Below are 8,420 nucleotides of genomic sequence, written 5' to 3' on the forward strand. Positions count from 1 at the left end.
CTTCTCAAGCAAATCCCAGGACGTCATTCTCCCATTGTACTTGGCCTTGGTGAGACCACAGCTGGAGTACTGCGTCCAGCTTTGAGCTCCACAATTCAAAAAGGATGTGGAGAAGCTTGAGAGAGTCCAGAGAAGAGCCACGCACATGATCAGAGGTCAGGAAAACAGACCTTACGATGACAGGCTGAGAGCTATGGGATTCTTCAGTCTGGAAAAACGCAGGCTTAGGGGTGATCTGATGGCCACCTATAAGTTTATCAGGGGTGACCACCAGTATCTGGGGGAACATTTGTTCACCAAAGTGCCCCAAGGGATGACAGGGTCAAATGGTTATAAACTCCTGCAAGACTGTTTTAGGCTGGACATAAGGAAGAACTTCTTTACTGTCCAAGCCCCCAAGGTATGGAATAGCCTGCCATCAGAAGTCGTTCAAGCACCTACTTTGAACACCTTCAAGAGAAGTCTGGATGTTTTTCTTGCTGGGATCCTATGACTCCAGCTGTCTTCCTGCCCCTTGGGCGGGGGTTGGACTCGATGATCTCCTGAGGTCCTTTCCACCCCTAATGTCTATGAAATCTATGACAGCTAGAGTAAAGGGGGCAGATTCTGAGTCCCAAAGAATATGTCGCTCTTCCTGATACTTTTATCCTTGCTTTTCAATCAACTTTTGTTTCCCCAGAATTGCAAATTTACAAGCCAACAAAGTTACTTTATGTGATTTCAGGGTGATAATGTTTCTCTTATAAATATGGCCTGCTATACTTTACATATGATAGAGGCACGTGTATATTTTTTATTGTGCATTGTAGAGGAATATCATTAAGTATACCAGGGAAGGAAGATTCTTCATTCTGAGCTACCTGTGTTATCTAATTTGTAGGCTTGGGTATGTGAGGCACTGAAATGAGTAGTTAGGGCTTATTTCTAGGCAGTGCTCCCATCTTGCCCCAGACATGGTATAGACATATGCTTTTTTTTCCCCTCTATCTTCTTCTTAGTCTTAAAAACATACCAGTCATTTCATTTTCAAGTCTATTTTTAACTAGTATTTGACTATCAAGCAGAAATCTTAGAGGTGGGTATTTAGATCTTTTTCCAAACAGTTGTTATTTACTTTACATACCCTTTTGCAAGTGCAGTGGAATGAACCTATTTCATAGTGAAGTCATTTTAACACTGAATAGTTTTACTATCAACACATGTTCAGGTTAATCAGAATGGCACAGTGACTTCATTTATAATTTAATCACTGTGTCATATTTTGCAATAACAAACTCCAGTGTCTTAAGACAAATACTGCAAAATGCTGCTTCAAGAAAGCAGAAGAACCACCAGTGAAGTCTTTGTGCTAAACCCAGAAGTGACTTAAGCAGGGGAATCAATTCTGTGGTCAATAGAAGATGCAAACTCATCCCCATGAGTGACTTCAACACAAGATTTGGGCAACACACTGAACTCTGGAATGGCACCATTGGGCAATAGGGGGTAGGGAAAGTCAACTCCATTTGTATCCTCCTGAGCAAATGTGCAGAGCATGACTTGTGTGACAGGGGGCCATCCTGAGGCTGTCCTCTGCGTTGGCCTACCCAGTCCGCCCACCTATCTTTCCTGCCACACCTTGTTAGTAAATAATTAGGTGATTTATTAGGCGGGAGGCTGCCCTTTGTGCACTAAGCTATACCGAGCGGTACATACACTCTCCAAACTCCCTTACACATGTCCCATGCTTCACAGGTGTTACTACCGTTGTCAACTCTATAGATCCCTGGTGTCGAACCCTCTGGCTTCTGTCTCTCTGCAACATGCAGGCTCTGCATGGGTTCTCTGGTGACTGGCTTTCTGTGCCTTTCTCTCGGATGCCTGGCTCAGGGCCTCTCTCCTGGGCACTTGGTTCTACACCCCCTTAGCTGCATCCCTCTGGCACTGTGGGTGCTGTGCCCCTTTAGCTGTGTCCCTCTGGCACTATGCTCACTGTTCCTGACACTGGGCTCTACCAAATCATATGCCTTATCTCTCCAGGAACTAATGAGGCCTACCCTGTCTAGCCTCATCCCAATCCTTTGGGATAAACATGAACACAAACACAAGCCCCTAGGCTATAACTTAAATACTAACAATAACAACAGTGCTATGCCTCTTTAAGGGGACAAACTTCCACTCAGAGTAATATGCGCCTATTCTAGGTACCTGGGAGACTCACTATAGTCATGTAGCACCTAGGTAGCAAAGCAGGGAGTAGCAGGGAGAGCTAGGCAGGCATTTAGTCAGATCAATCATGGAGATGCATCTTGTACCACAACACCTTAAATAACCAAAAGGAATGTGGAAGAGATTTAACATCAAGGCATTCTAAGACCAAGCTAGATGTGAAGCTCTTCAGTAATGCCTTACTGAGAGGCTCTCTGACCTACCTGATGACATCAAGGACATCCAGGCAAGGTTCTTTGGGTAGATGTGATATCTTTTATTAGAAAAAACTAAATAGATGTAAGAATGTTCTTTGCAAACTTTTGGGCACAAACATCCATCTACCCAAAGAACCTTTCCTGCCTATGTCCTTAGACTAACACAGTGTGGAGAAAACTTACCCGAGTTGACGGAGAGGCGGCAGGATGCCATGCCAGCGATGGAAACCGGCGAAAGTGAAACTGTGGCGGCTGGAGCCGCTGCAGGTGAAGATCAAAGCAAAAATCCATGGTGGAGCCGGGAGGAGCTGGGAATGGCTCCCGCGTCTGCCTGGGCAGACACCCAGCACCAAGATAAAGAGCCTGACAGGAAGGAAGCAGTGGGGGGGGGGGCGGGAGGTGGGGGGAGTGGAAGCATTATCCTCAACCGGCTCAGAAGAGCCAGGACACTTAGATGCTTCCGACATGGGAACGTGGTGGCTCCTGTGGAAGGGGAGCGCGACGGAAACTTCAGGTCAATGAGGATCCAAGGGTTCACTTGCAGAACCGGCGTGGATGGAGAATGGCAACAGCAACTGGGACATTGGCAAGAGTGACAGGGATGGAATTCTGATGGAGACGGCAGATGGCAGGTACCAGACCCTGGGAAGAAACGACATGGCAAGGGGGGTTGAAGCCCGGGCGGAGTCAGAGGCCATGTAAGCCAGGAGCAAAAAGGGGCCACGGGAGACGCTCAGTACAAATATCACCAGTGACCAACTACTGCAGTCCCTAAGGGACCAAGCACCAGGGAGGGTCAGAACATCGACCCTGACTGACAACAGCACAGTTGGCATTAGGCGGGGGGTAGGGGGGGCAGAACCCCAAGAAGACATCGTGAAGACAACTGAGGGGAGGTACCTGGGGAGGTGGGACCAGACATTGTCCTCCTGATCAAAGACTTTTTTACCATCAAAGACGTGGCACGTAAGACCCCTGAGGGAACTGACCCGAGGTAACTCCCGATAGCCTGGCCGTGCAGCCCAACAAGCCATGGTGAAGTCTGAGAGGAGCCTAAATGCACAGCGCTTGGGAACTAGGCACAGAAGGTTACACACAGCTACAACCAACTGCCCCCCCCAAGGACATCCCGGCACATTGGAAGGAGCTTAAGAATGTTATTCATGAGGCATGCACTGAATCAGTTGGATATTCCACTTACCACCACCAAGATTGGTTTGACAAGAACAATGAGGAAATCCTAGCACTTATCCATCAGAAGAGAGCCGTGTTCTGCAGTTGGCAAATTGAATCCTCCAACCAGCAAAAGTGGCTTGCTACTGGCTCAAAGCCATAGTTCAGAGGAAGCTATGGTACATCAAGAACCAGTAATGGCAAGTGAAGGCCAAGGAGATCCAGAGTTTCACTGACCAACATGACATGAGAAGCTTCCTTCAAGCAATAAAAGCCATCCCTGGGCCAGGTTCCAATGGCCCAACTCCCTTGCAATTTCAGGACAGTTCCACCTTTCTCATGGACAATACATCCATGAAGCAACACTGGAAGGAGCACCTCAAGACTCTACTCAACCCTGAATCTGAGGCCTCAGTTGCACCATTGAGATCATCCTTCAACACTCAGTAATAGAACCTCTTGCTGATCCCCCATCCTTCAAGGAAGCCTGGTTTGTCATCACTCGGACCAAGAACAATAAGGTGCCAGGCCCAGATGGGATTCCCGCAGAGGTCTACAAAACTGATGGAACAGCACTAGTGCAAAAATTTCACCAACATTTCATCAAAATATGGGTTAATGAGGAAGTTCGACCTGACTTAAAGAATGTCAGCATTGTGACCACTTTCAAGAAAGGGGACAACTCCGTGTGTGGGAAATACCAAGGCATTGTCCTCCTCTCCATTTCTGGGAAGCTTCTTACTCGCATCCTTCTGACTCACCTCATCCCCCTTGCCAAAGATGTCCTTCCAGAATTCCAGTGTGGCTTTAGAACATCAGGGTACCATCACTATGATTTTTGTTGAAAGACAGATCCAGAAGAAGTGTACAGAGCAACACCAAGAGCTGTTTATGGCATTCATTGACCTAACCAACGCCTTCAACTCCATCAATTGTGAAGACTTATAGAAGATCCTGGCTAGGTTAGGTGGTCCACTGACATTCATCAGTGTCCTCAGGCTACTCCATAACAGGACGACTGCCACATTCCTTTGCAATGGATCAGAGACAGACCCATTTACCATCTGTTACTGGTGTCAAGCAGGGCTGCATCATCGCCTCAACCCTTTTTTCCACCTACCTTGCTGTGATTTTGATTCTCATCCATAACCGCCTTCCTCCCAGAATTGGGGTTGAATATTGAATGGAGAGTCAGCTTTTCAACCTGTGATGCCTTCATAGCAAAACAAAAGTTACCAAGACTGGCAACACTGATCTTTAGTATGCCGATAACCGTGTTATCCTTGTGCACACCGAGACCAATCTGCAGTCCACCCTTGACCTTTTTTCAGGTGCCTATCACAGCCTAGGTCTTGCATGTAACATTGGGAAGACCAAGGTGCTCCATCAGCCTGCCCCAGCACAAGCTTCCCTCCTCCCCCCACTGTTACCAAATTTGCCCATTACTTTGGGGTGTGCTCATTTATTAGGGATAGTTTCTAGGGTCTTGGTGATTCTGTCAATATGCTGCTTGTGTTACTATATGGAGCTGTATTTCTCCCTTCTGCAAGCCCTCGCCCCCAGTGGAGCTATCTTGCAGGACTCAATCTCAATGAGACTGGGTTCCTCCAGTCACCAAATCAGTCATACACACAAACACACACAAATTAACGTGACACGCCTGACCTGGCCGGGCTGATCAGCATGGACAGGCTGACACCCTCATATGCCAAGAATCAGTTCATAAGAGCAACAATAAAATGCAGTCAGACATAAGCACACAGGTAAACAGAATCCCTCTGAATCCAGCGGGGTGTCCAACTGACACCCTCATGGGCCAGCATTCAGTTCATAAGGGCACGTCTGAGTCAAACTGGGTCAATCAGCCTGTACAAGCTGATCCCCTTATGTGTTTCAAACTCAGCACGTCCCAATCTTTGGCAGACCCCACAATAATTTGGGCTTCACAGGGATCTCTAGCATAGGTAAAAGAAGCGTTGCTGCAGAGCACGGGAGGAAAAAGAAGCAGAGAAGGAAAAATATACCCAATTACAACCAGTTTGACTATAAAAGTTATTTATTGCTAAGCATATGAAATATATAATAGTACTAGTAGTAATAGACATGCAAAAGAAAAACAAACACCAACAATGACAATACTACCCTGGTTTCACTAAATATTTGGGGAAACTTAGCTCAAGCTTAACTAATACAGTTTGGGTTCAGAAGTTTATGCCTGGAGAGAAGAGATAGAGAGAGCAAGCGCTGGGGTCTCACCTAGTCCACGGTACTCAGGCTGCAAAGCTGACAAGCACAGTCCGTAGCACAATCCTTGAAGAGAGAGACGATCTGCTCTTCCAGCGTCCCAAGAACGACAGGGGATGGTGTCAGCACAGGAGTTTTCTTCTTCTTTCCTTTTCCTCTCCTTCTCCTTTCCTCCTACTGCTTTTTTTTTCTCTTTTTGCAGCGCACATGCTTACAGATTTTTATACCCTCAGTTCAGCTGCTTTGAAGCACCCTCAGTAGTGTAAATCGTTGTCTTTTCTATTGACAAGGGGTTATCTGGTTTGGACCATCTCAGGAAACTGATTGATAATCAGGAAACACTTAAGATTAGGGAGTAACCCAAATACTTGGGAGCCAGCTTGAGATTCCTATGGATGACAGATATACTGATGGGATAGCTCATGGTTTCTTCAGGAACAATAGATAGCTTGCAGCATCAGGATTTGGGATTTTTACTTGTTGTGCACAAGCCTCACCTTAGCATGACTTTTCCAGATCTTACTATAGTCTTTTAACAGACTTAAAGCAATTATTGGGGTGCTCATAACCTTTTGTGGAGAGGACTTCCACCAGTCGTCTCGGGAAAGATATGACAACACCTGGGATTAGGGCTCCAGCAGGCTGGATGCTGTGATGAACCCTTAACCATTGTTCAAATGTTGCCCATACCCGCTCTGACTCGGTCTCTTGCCTCAGCATTCCCTAACTCGGCAACTGAGTTTTAGTCAATCAAATATAAATAGGCCTCCCATAGTGGGACCAGGGAATGTACGGCCCGAGATGCCTATTAAACTTAGAGCTGTGTGTGTGTGTGTCTGGGGGGGGAAAAGTCCTTAGCAAATCCAGATTAGAACTGGTCTGATAAATGCTGAGCTGGGTGTGTGTGAACATGGGTTGATTAACATTTGAAGCACAGATTCCCCATCATGCAGTGCTCTCCTGCTTCTCTGGTTCCAGAATTCACTGCAGTCTCTGCTTCAGGCTTTCTGTTCTCCATCTCTCATGTAAATGAATGGTCATCTGGTTCCATCTTGGATGTAAATGAGACCTAGGGCAGTTGTTTCACTCTTATCACCCTTATCTGGTAAGGGTCTTAGGTGCGTCTCTCACTGCATCTTAATCAGTTTCATTTAGGTAGAGGAGGGGAGGGAGGGGGGGGTGAGTCCTTTGTGAGTCAGACAGACTGCATCCTGTGCCAGGGTTGCCGAAGAACACAGAGCTGAGGCGTAACACCACATATTGCCATTGGTGGAGAACCCCTGGAAAATGTCAAGCATTTCCCATACCTTGGCAGTCACCTTTTCCAGTCAGTCAGTCTTGATATAGATATCAAACATAGGATTCGCTGTACCAGCATATCCTTCGGAAAGCTGCTTCACCATGTCTTTGCTGTTGGAGATCTGTAGATGGAAATTAAGATCCTGGTCTACAATGCAGTGGTTATTCCCATGCTTCTCTTTGGATGTGAGATGTGGGTGACATATCAAAGCCATCTTAAGCACCTGGAATGGTCCCATCAGTGTTACCTCGGGAAGGTCTTCACATTAGATGGGAAGACCACTGCACCAATGCCAGCATCCTCTCTACAGCTAACATAACCAGCACTGAAGCAAAGATCATAAAAAATCAACCCAGCTGTGCTGGCCACTGTGTGCAGATGCCTGACACTCATTTCCTAAAGCAAGTCATCTTTGCTCGACTTAGTCATGGTAAGAGGACCCATGGAGGACAGAGGAAGCACTACAAGGACACCCTAAAAGCATAGCTTAAGAAGGGTGTCATCAACCCTACAAACTAGGAAGTGCTGGCTGGTAACAGGTCTCAGTGGTGCTGCACCATTCATCAAGCTACAGCCCACTTTAAAGAGGACCATCTTGCTCAGAAAGCCAAGAAAAAAACAGCAGAGGAAAAAGGAAAGTGTACAACATTCTGGCTAACAGTTGTGACTGGCCAGGCACCACTTGTCATATCTGTGGAAAAACTTGCAGAGCACAGATTGGGCTCCTCGGCCACCTTAAAACTTACCAGTAACTTCCCCCCTGGAAGACATCATCCTCGTATCAAGGGATACTTGATGATGATAATAAAAGTTGATAATAAAATGGGTGTGAGTGACACATGAGTGTGACTTTCTCTGATTGGTAGTCAATTTAAATGCAGTAAATGCAAATAAAATAGAGGGAGATGCAGCAGAATGAAATTCATAGGGATGGCATAAGGCAAAACAAGATCCCTGCATTTCAATTTATTTTTGCTTCACCCACAACCCTACACAGATGTCACAAAGTGGTGCACACATATAGTAGAGCTGTAGTCAAATCAGGTTAGTTAGACTTGTTTTACATGTTCAGTGAGGTGCTAGGTCACTAGAAGTTGCCCTGCTTTGCTACGTACAGACACAGATCCGTGCACAGCCTTATGATGATGTGCTCCGTGTTTTCTAAATCATCACTGGAACTGGGTAAATGCAGGGGAAAATGTAAAGGTATTTATAACACTTTGTTTGAATTAAAATTTTTCATATACTGCAAGAGCTGTCACATAAGTATTCCTACCAACAGTGTTGTGTTGTTATCC

The sequence above is a fragment of the Alligator mississippiensis genome, chromosome 1 (assembly GCF_030867095.1).
Source record: "Alligator mississippiensis isolate rAllMis1 chromosome 1, rAllMis1, whole genome shotgun sequence".
NCBI classification, from domain to species: Eukaryota; Metazoa; Chordata; order Crocodylia; family Alligatoridae; genus Alligator; species Alligator mississippiensis.